The sequence below is a fragment of the Nelumbo lutea genome, chromosome 2, assembly GCF_056320005.1.
Source record: "Nelumbo lutea isolate HS-2025 chromosome 2, American lotus-T2T, whole genome shotgun sequence".
NCBI classification, from domain to species: domain Eukaryota; kingdom Viridiplantae; phylum Streptophyta; class Magnoliopsida; order Proteales; family Nelumbonaceae; genus Nelumbo; species Nelumbo lutea.
In genome coordinates, this window is record NC_142685.1 from 51058837 (window position 1) to 51070224 (window position 11388).

Here is an 11388-nt window from a genome sequence, read left to right on the forward strand (position 1 = left end):
ATTTGTTTTTGGTAATTAATATATTGGAAAATTATTGGGGAATTTTGACTATATTTATAATTTCCTTAACTATTCAGAAATTTTAAAGTTTTTTGAAAATTATTAAATTAGAAAGTTTTAATAATTTCAACAATTAATAATTGGTAATTTACATTGGTTTCTAGTAATTATTAAATTAGGTTATTTATTGGAGAATTTTGATATTGATAATTTACATTTTAATCTAGTTGTTTACATAAAGTAATTTTCATTTTTTGTTATTTAATTTAGTGACAGTTAATTTTAAAAACTACCAATTTACAAAAAAAAAATTCTTTATATTTTTAGTAATTAATCATTCATAAGTTCAACATTTTCAAAAGCATAATATATTCATGTCAATTATTATTTAAAATCAATAATTAATGAAAGTATTTATAGTTATTGATATTTACAAAAATATTTCAAAAGTTTAATTTCAAATTATTATTATATGAAATTAATTAAGCATTGTTATGATTATTGTTATTATAATTACTATTATTATAAATTGATAGTTATTACCTACAAATTTTAGTAACTTTCAGAGAATTATTTTAATTATAATAATTAAAATATCAATTTATTTTTATATTTTCAGTAATTAATTATTCATATTTGCATAATTTTTTGAAAATTAAATTATTCATATCAATAATTAATGAAAACATTAATAATTACTAAACATTTTCAATATGTAAATATTTGTTTATTATTATTATTATTATTATTACTACTACTATTATTATTACTATTATATGAAATTAAATATATATTATTGTTATCTAAATTTGATAATTATTACCTGAAATTTTATGAAAATTAAAAAAAATAATTTTGGTAATGAAAAATTATTTATTGATATTTTTATTTACATTGGATTATAATAATTATTGAATATCAAATTGAAAATTTATTGGGAAATTTTAACTATAAAAAATGTTTTTTTTTTAATTTAGTTTTAAGCATCCCTGCCAAAGTGTCGACTGGTTTGTTGGTAAGGAATGTTCTTGGTTGTAGTAGAGACTTAGGGTCAAACCCTGCTTGGACTAGGGTTAGGGGCTTTGACCTATACAAAAAAAAAAAAAAAGAACCAAAAAATTCCCTTGGCATTAAATTATTAATTAATAAAATCAATCAACATTTTGATTTTCTTGGACATCATAGGGGGGCCATGCTAATAACATAACCATATGGAAATGTGGAAGTGGGTATTTACCAAAATTCATGAGAGGTTTTGATTGACAAAAGCCCTTCCAATACCATGTCTTTCTAGCATTATAGATTTTTTCACCTTCAATTGACGTTTTTATTCATGATTGGGTTGTGTAGCAAAAATGCCTTTCCATCCGAGTCAATGCTTCGATGATATGTACTGTTTAGATCTACCACAATTGACGTATATTCACTCTTAGTTCGTGTTTTTTATTATAGTATTGTATGAGCGTTTCATTCGTACCGGATTTATGCATTGGGAATGCAAAAGATTAGAGATAAAATCCAATGCAATATTTATTTATCATTTTTCGTTATAAATAAGTGCTAGTGAGCATCCTAAGCGCCACATAAGAAAAAAAAATGCTCACACCAGCTAGTAGGAAGGAAATATGTGAATGATGTTTTATGTGAAAGTGAATTTCAGATAATTCAAGATAAGAGAGATATAAGGACCTCTTGTTGGAAATGGGATCAGTACTCTCATAGTAGACAGCGAGCTAAAAATCATAAAGTATGAGAGCTAGAATTTGCTTACTTGCTTACTTGTTTACTTGTTTATTTGCCATTGGGGTTGGTGCTTTTATATAAGCATTGTTTGGCATGGGCTTAATGCACCATATCCAAGATTTCTGCAAGGTCGTCTAAATGGTTCGAGATTCCTAGAGGTAACCGCCATGCATGTTGACCACCCTCTGGATCGTTCGGTATGTGGAACAACTTCCAAGGATCGTGGGAGTATTTGGATATGCATGCTGAATTTGTTACCGAGCACGTTTCCCAGGCCGCTAGGTCGATGCGAGGGCCAGGCCGCCAGTTCGTGCCTGGGGTAGGTCGCACCAGGGCCTGGCCGCCAAGTGGGACACCATCAACTTGGCTAAGGCAAATTGTTGCCAAAGTGGTTCTGGGTGTCACCTAGTTGTTCTGAGGTGCCATGTGTCACAATATCATTAGAAGGCCAAATCCGCACTCATCATTTGCCCCTCCACTCCCGAGCCGAAAGTAACTTGACGAAGGGAGTAGATTTCTCCTTTTGGCCCAGAATGAATAATTTGATGAACTTGTAAGCGTCAATTCAATTCCTTAGGCTCTGGGAGCGATTCGTAGTCCGCTCCTTGATTTTGCCCATGCTGAAGAGGCGACTGGGTCTTATATGGTGAGGAGGTCTTCGCTAGTTCAGTATTTTGGCCCTTAGGCTTTAGGAGCGACTTGTAGTCCACTTTCCTTGATCTTGCCCATGCCGAAGAGGTGATTGGGTCTTATGTGGTATATTAGCCCTTAGGCTCTAGGAGCGACTCCTAGTCTACTCTCCTTGGTCTTTGATTTTGCCCATGCCGAAGAGGCAACTAGTCTTATATGGTATTTTAGCCCTTAGACTCTGAGAGCGACTTGTAGTTCACTCTCCTTGATCTTTGATTTTGTCCAGACCGAAGAGGCGATTGGGTCTTATGTGGTGCCAAAGTCTTTTATCAGTTCGCCAGTTCGCGCCTGGGCCAGGCCGCCAAGTCGGTGCCTGGGCTAGGCCTTCAGGTCGAACTTGTGCCAGGCCTTCAGGTCGCACCTGGGCTAGGCCACCAGGTCAGCGCATGTGCCAGGCTGCCAGGCCGTGCTAGGTCAGTGCCTTAGAGCTACGACTGCGTTGCATCAGCTTCGTTAGTGACGTCAGTTACCCACTCCTACAAGAAGCTACTAGGAGCTCGACTTACGGGGGTAACACTATTGACTTTAGGTCACCATCTCGCACGGGAGCCTTCGAAGGCTTGACCAACAGGGGCGTCCATGCAGTCTGTTGGCCGCCTACTCCTGCGGAAGCCACGAAGACCTCATCTTTGTAGAGGGTACCTCGCGAAGAGGACTGATGAGGCTTTATATGATTTGAAATAAAGTTGGTAGAGCTGCTTAGTCTGTTGGCCATCAAATTCCTCCATAGTCTTTGAGTTCATAAAAAATGGAAACTAGAAAGTGAGAGCTTTTAATTTTTAAAAGGTGAGAACTTACTTTTCTAGAAGAAGAGGACTTAGCCTTTCGGAGGATGAGAACATGGCTTTTTGTAGCGTTTCCCACAGACGACGCCAATTGATGAATCGATTTTTGGGTGATGGCCAATTTTTTGTGCTAAGTACCTCGCCATTTGGTTTGCTTCCAAGTGGCCGATGACTCTGGCCGAAGTGGAGAACTTTGGCTATCGAGCTGAGTCGAGCTGGGTAGGCTAGGTGGTGAGCTGACTATAGTGTCGAGCTGCCTTTGAGGTGCCAGGCTGACCAGGTGCCGAGTAGCCTGGCGGTGAGCTGACTATGAGGTGATGAGATGCCTGGTGACTACCTGGATTGATGAGCTTCATTGGTCTTTTAGAGACCTACAAGGAACCAAATGTCAGAGGACCCAGGGTGGCTAACCCGACAAGGTCGCTCTGATGCTTAAGTCAGTACTCTCATAGTAGATTGCAAGCTAAAAATCACAAAGTATGAGAGCTAGAATTTGCTTACTTGCTTATTTGCCATTAGGGTTGGTGCCTTTATATAGGCATTGTTTGGCGTGGGCTTAATGCACCATATCCGAGATTTCTGCGGGATCGTCTAAGTGGTTCGAGATTCCTAGAGGTAACCGCCATGCACGTTGACCACCCTCCAGATCGTTCAGCACGTGGGCCAATTTCCAAGGATCGTGTGAGTGTTTGGATATACATGCCGAATTTATCGCCGAGCAAGTCTCCTAGGCCGTCAGGTCGACACTAAGGCCAGGCTGCCAGTTCGTGCCTAAGGCAGGTCGTTAGGTCACGTCAGGGCCAGGCCGCCAGGTTGCGCTTGTGTCAAGCCGCACCTGTGCCGGGCCACGCCTGTGCCAGGCTGCCAGGTGGGACACCATCAACTTGACTAAGACAAATTGTTGCCAAAGTGATTCCAAGTATCACCTATTTGTTCTGAGATGCCATATGTCACAATATCATTGGAGGGCCAAATCCGCCCTCATCAGACTCTTGATGCAAAATTGCAATGAAAAAAAAAAAATCCTAAATTGATTATTGGAGAGTGACATATAGAATAATAAAAGGTTAAAACTATTCTTATAGTCTTACCGACTTCCAACTTCCCATGACCCGCTACTTTTCCATATACTTATATGGGCTATTTAGAACTCAGATTTTGCAACAAACTCAAGTACTCCAATAATGCCGTGCCACATGGCAAGTCTGAACTATTTCATGGCACCCCGGTGCCACAAGTGGCCAAATCTTGTTCAACTAGGTTGGCCTAAACCAGTTTCCATGAATGAGACCTCAACTTAAGGAGAGACTTATGGATCACTCAACTTCAGCCCAGATTACGCCACCTTGAAGCTATAAGTTGATGATTCAAACAACCAACCTTTCAACTAGCGACTTGCGTGGTTAGCCAACCTCCGAGGTACCGGCCTACACGATGTGTCCAACCCCATCTGCTCACCTATCAGTTTTGAAGTACACGGCGATACGTCACCTACTTGGCAGTGATGAATCGGGTTCCGCGGACTTCGTGAGAAACTAGATGAAGATCATCACAACACTGACACGACATGCCCCAAAAATAACAGGTTGATAGCGCTTATTATTCCTGGATCAATCACCCTGAATACTTTGGTCGTTTATTATTCCGTACATGGTTTTTAAAACCGACCCGGAAACTAAGTTGTTCTACTTATTGGTTTTTGGGTCAGCGGTTCAACCGTCTGGGTTGAACGGTTTGGACGGTTTGCATATTAGGACAAATGTTTATTTGATATTTGCTCCCTAATATGTAAACCTCATAAGAGATGTCGGCCGAGAACAGAAAGAGAATTATTGTCTGAGATAGAAAAAAAGAAAGAAGAAGAAGGAAGGAGAGGAGGGAAGAAGAAGGAAGAGGATGAAGATGATTGGATGCTCGCCGGTGACGGCGAGGTGGTGGCAACAAATACAAATCTGAGATCTGAGATCTGAGTTCGTGTCTTCTTCTTCTTGGATCTCAGATCTGAGATCTGGGAAGATCTGAGTTTGTGTCTTGTTCTTCTTCTTTTTGGATCTCAGATATGAGATCTGGGAAGATCTGAGTTCGTGTCTTCTTCTTCTTCTTTTCTTGGACTTCAGATTTGAGATCTGGGAACATCTGAGTTAGTGTCTAATCTCAGATCTGAATCATCGAGTTCTCTCTATAACTTTATATTGCAAGCCGCTGGCCAGGTCAAATGAGTCAATGGTTTGACCGCTCAAATTAACAGTTTCTTAATGAAATCAACAGGTTTTGACACAATAACAGATTAGGGGTGAAACGACACAAATTGTCTGAACGGTTTCCACGCCGAATGATCAAACTGTCCGAATCATCGACGGTTAAAAAACATTGGTTCCGTAAATCCAATCTGCCGGCCTCAACATCCTTTCTTTGGAACTAACTTTCACCGTAGAATCAGGGCGGGATGCGTACTACAACACATACCAATATGACAAAGACCTATTTTCACTCAAGTAACTTATTTGTTCACACAATTGACCCAAGGAAGGCTCCTTTAATACGTGGGCCCATTATTGGGCATATAAAATATATATAATACAAGCAAAGACATGTACAACGGGCCAATACTGTTGATGTGAACTCATTGTGGCCTATTATAAATCAGATTTCACAATTGACCTGATTGAAGATTTCTTTCACAAAGTGACCTAATTGAAGATTACTTTTAACATGTAAGCCCATTAATAGACATGTGACGGGATCTGTTCTTTACAAATGGGCGCCTCATACATGATAGGATGTGCGTGAATTTACGATACCATGCAGAAATAACTCAATGACCTACACCATCGGGAGATGTTTTGAATACACGGCGTAAATGTTCTGTGGGACGATGTGGGGCGTCCTCTTATGGGGCGCAGATGTAAACTGTTTTGGGTTTCCTCGCACATGTGGGGCGCCATGTAAACTCATGTAACACAGTAACAGAGTTACAAGTAATGACATGTACAACGGAAAACCCAAGGGCTCATACCTCTGTGTAAGGAAAAAGCGCGTAGAGTCACAGAACAAAATAATCTTGATTTGAATTCCGATGAATTTGTTTTCTTGCTACATTCCTGAGTGACATAACGTGTGTTTCGTCTAATTTGAGGGAGACAAAGAATTCAGGTCCCAAGTTCACAATAACAAAATATATTCTTTAATTGATGGTTGGAGAGTGATTTATAATAATAATAATAACTAGCGGGCATGTCCCTCCATTCCGGGACTAATGATAAGAAGTGCGTCATATTTAATTTTAAACATAAGTAATGCACGAAACCCCTCACAATTCAAGTGGATTACAACTTAATAATAATAATAATAATAGATAAATTATTATTATTATAAATTAGATAATAATTTATTTTATCATTTTTAAAAGTTTAATTAATTATTATTTAGTTTTTTTCTTATTAAATAATTGTTGCAATTATTTAAATAGTTACTATAATTTTAGTAATTAAGTAACTAATCTTGAACAATTAATTAATTTGCTTATTCAAATTAGAGCAATAAATCCAAATTAAATAATTTAGTTTAGTGATTTTAATTATAAAATCAAAATCTTTTCGATAACATCACTAAATTGATATTTTTTTTTGAAAATTGATATTAGATTTTCTTTTCGTTATTTTAATTATAGAATAAAAAAATTTCAAAGGTGTGTTTCATCGATAACAGCATTAAATGAATGTCTTTAGATTTTGTTTTAGTTATTTTAATTATAAAACCAAAATTGTGCATAGAGACGTGAGACATATCTTTCAATAACATCACCAAATGAATGCATGGTAGCCCTTAAATACATTTTGCTTTTATAAAAATATTAAAAATATAACATAAATGTCACCGGAACTAGGCTCCTGATTTTACTCTCCATCCAAACATTACTCTCTTTGTCAATAACCTCATTCACTAATAAATTCTTATTATTAATCATTTCTTGAGGAATAGTCTCCTCAAGCACCACACATACTCAGCCCATCTATCTTTCCAGAATCTTATCGATCTACTATTTCCCAGTTACTAAGGAGCTCTCTAGATTTGAGGATTTCTTTCCATGCCTAAGAAATGTTGTTTTTGTCTTTTACATCCCAGAAATTATCCTTTTGGAGGTATTTTCCTTTTACAACTTTAACCCAAATATTATCTTTTTCTTGGAGATTTTTCTATCCCACCTTTGCTAGGTTGACTTCATTAATCCAATGGAGATATTTTAGACCCAACCCACCCCAGCGTTTAGGGGTGCAAACTTTCTTCCAATTAGTGGAGGGGTCTTTTATCATTTGACTTTGACCACAATAATGTTTTAAGGCAATTTAAAGGATCTCATGAGAAGTTGTGGCATCATATTAGTAGTGGCATTGAGTAGAGTTATCTTGCCAGCCGGGTATTCCTTTTCCACCCTGCTAGCTTGTAGCAAACTTTTTCCTTTAGGCTCGCAAGTGTTCTCTTTGTAACTCTACCATTAATTAATAACCAGAGCACCCCAAATAAGTGTCAGAACTCATTTGAATTGGGATTTTTAAGATTTTAGCCAAGATTTTTTGAAATTTATTTGGAATATTCTTTCAAAATTGAATTGTTAATTTTAATAAATTTGGGGATTGTCCAGAAGCTAGAGCATAATTTGATAGAATTTTCTTAATTTTCAAGCAAGTTGGGATAATTGCTTCAACAAAAATAAGACAATCATTAGCAAATTGAAGAACTGGAATTTTAGGGCTTCCTTTAACTGCTTTAGATCCAATGTTGCATACTCCGTTTAGTGACTCTTTCTAGTTTCTTTGCAAGGGGCTTAGCACAAAAGACGAAATGTACGGGGATAAGGGATCCCCTTGTCTAATTCCCCTAGTAGGGTTAAATTCCCTTGTTGGACTGCCATTAATAAGGAATTGACAGGAAACTGATTTAATGCGATTCCATAACCCATCCTACTCACTTATTGTGAAATCCAAACTTTTTTAGCACTTTTTCAATAAAGATCCACTAGATTCTATCATAAGCTTTCTCCATATCAATTTTACAGACTAACATACCTGATTTTTCTTTTCTCCTTTTCACAGAGTGAATCATCTCATGAATAACTAGGATATTATCATTAATTTGTCTGTTAGGGACAAAGGCACTATCATATGGAGAAATAATTTTGTCAATAAAGGGTTTAATTCTATAAAACAGAATTTTTTAGATGAATTTATAAATTATATCGCACAAGCTTATTGGTTTGTAATTATTAACTGTTTCTGGATTTTCATTTTTTGGCATAAAAACAATAAAAGTTTTATTTATAATAATATACATTTTCCCCGAATAAAAGAAAACTTTGACAGCCCGATTGACCGAGTCCATGACCGTGCTCCAAAAGTTTTTAAAGAGGGCATTTAAATCATCCGGCCAGGAGATTTTAGATCCTTGATTGTTTGGAGAGCTTCATAAATCTCCTTTATCAGTGATTATTTGGAGCGCTTTCTTACTGTTGAGTTTTGAGTGGGTTCAGATCCAATAAGTGAAGTCTAGCTTTTTTTTTTTTTTTAAAAAAAAAAAGAAGTCATAGCTTTGAATTTAAGCCAGAGAGCAAACGAATTTTTAGATAGGAGATAATACGAGAATAAGCAGTCGTCTTGAGCAAGCAAGATCTCGACTATGTTTGAGAAGCCGAATCTGTTGCTGCTTCTGTGCGCGATTCTTTCTCCGCTAATCACATTGGCGGCCTCGTCCGAAGATGTCGGTTTTACCGATAATGGCTTCCGAGGTGTTAATGTTAGCCTGGATGGGACAGCACAAATCACACCCAACGGACTCTTGATGCTAACCAACCAATCCAGACGAATCATGGGTCATGCCTTTTATCCCTATCCTCTTCACTTCAAGAACCTATCCGACGGTAGTGTTTTCACTTTCACTACTACCTTTGTATTTGGGATCGTCCCCAAGTACTTTAATTTGAGCTCTTATGGAATTGCTTTTGTGATCGCACCGTCAAGAGAGTTTCGGGGAGCTCAACCGAGCCAATATCTAGGCCTCTTCAATCAGTCTACCAATGGTAAATCGTCTAACCATGTTGTCGCCGTTGAGCTCTCTGATATCAACAACAACCATGTTGGTATCGATATTAATAACCTAACGTCGGTCGAATCCGCTCCGGTTTCTTATGCCACCGATCACAGTGGTGGTTTTAAGAACTTAACCCTCATAAGTGGGAAGGCAATGCAAGTGTGGGTCGAATACAGTGGCCTAAACAGGCAAATGAATGTAACCTTGGCTCCGATCGATGTCCCGAAAAAACCTGTATTCCCCTGCTTTCCTATTACCTAGATCTTTCTTCAGTCATGAAAGATCTCATGTACATTGGCTTCTCCTCATCGACGGGCACCTTTGCTGCGTCCCATTACGTGTTGGGATGGAGCTTTAAGATGAACGGACCAGCTCAAGAGCTCAACATCTCCAAACTTCCCTAGCTACCTCGACTAAGACCCAAAGAGAAATCCAAACTTCTGACGGTGGGGCTGCCCATTATTGGCCTAGTTTTAGCATCCAATGTAATCAGCGTCGTCCTTTTCATCGTGAGAAGGAAGAGAAGGTTTGCTGAAGTACTTGAAGATTGGGAACTAGAACATGGGCCTCGCAGGTTCAAATATAAAGATCTTTACATCGCCACCAAAGGATTTAGGGACAATGAGCTTCTGGGTATCGGCGGTTTTGGTAGGGTGTACAGGGTGTATTACCCTCCTCCAAAATCGAAGTTGCAGTGAAACAAGTCTCTCATGAATCTAGACAAGGAATGAGAGAATTCATTGCTGAGATTGCTAGCCTGGGTCGGCTGCGGCACCGGAACTTGGTTCAGCTTTTGGGCTATTGCCGACGAAAAGGAGAACTCTTACTGGTCTACGAGTACATGCCCAACGGAAGTCTAGACAAGCTCCTCTTCGATCAACCAAACACCATACTAAATTGGGGTCAAAGATTTCGAATCATCAAAGCAGTAGCGTATGGGCTATTTTATCTGCATGAAGGATGGGAACAGGTGGTGGTTCACAGAGATGTAAAGTCGAACAATGTGTTATTAGATAGTGAATTCAATGGAAGGTTAGGAGATTTTGGCCTCGCAAGATTATACGATCATGGAACCGATCCTAAAACCACCCATGTGGTAGGGACGCTTGGATACCTTGCACCAGAGATTACTAGGACCAGCAAGGCATCACCCAGCACAGATGTTTTCAGCTTCGGGGTTTTCATGCTTGAAGTGGCTTGTGGGAGAAGGCCAATAGATCCACGAGAATCATCACAAGATGACGTTATTTTAGTGGATTGGGTGTTCTCATGTTGGAATGGTGGGAAAATTCTTGAGACTGTAGATCCGAATCTAGGTAGTGAATATGTAGCTGAGGAAATAGATTTGGTGTTGAAGCTTGGCTTACTATGCACTCACTTCATTCCAAGTGCTAGGCCGACCATGCGACATGTGGTGCAGTTTTTGGCCGGGGACGGCCCTCTACCAGACTCATCTTTACATGCTCTCACTGCAACTTGTCTAGAATCTGCATATGGTGAAGGCTTCAGCAACTACACGTCTTCTCTAGAAAATACATCCACAACACAAGCGTCGTTAGTTGCAGACTCCGTCCTCTCAACCGGCCGTTAAATTTAATTAATTTCTTAAGCTTGCATATTATTATATAGATCTGTAATTAAGTTGAGTGATATAATATTTGATTTTGACGATTATTCAGGAATTAAAGTTCTGGTTTTTGGTTTCAGTTGGTGGTTTTTTCGGAGTTTGATGATGGTTAAGTCCGGAAGGTGTGAAAGTTTTGGTTGTACTCGAGGGCTCTTTGAGCTCTTTTTTTTTGCAGTCTAGCTTCGGTTTGTTTATTTGTTTTTTTACTTTTTAATAAAATTTCTTTTTATTCTTCGAAAAAAGGAATTAAATTGATGTCAGCTTCTGTCAATATTATACTTAATCTCTCTCTCTTCAAGTGGCTAATACCCAACGCGCGGCAATAATTCGTTTGAAGGAAAAGGAAGGGAAAGGCCGGTAGAGAAACCTTTACAAACCAAGGTAGGCTATGTTTGGTTTGTAAAAGGTTTCCTATCTTTTCCTTTCTTTCCGTACTTTTTACTTTAAACCAAACACAGC

The 11388-nt window shown here is 38.4% G+C and overlaps 1 pseudogene; it reads left to right on the forward strand.

Annotated features, from left to right (window-relative positions):
* The first annotated feature begins 8709 nt into the window (after nucleotides 1-8709).
* Nucleotides 8710-10984, forward strand: LOC148870616 (L-type lectin-domain containing receptor kinase SIT2 pseudogene; annotated as a pseudogene).
* The last annotated feature ends 404 nt before the right edge of the window (nucleotides 10985-11388 follow it).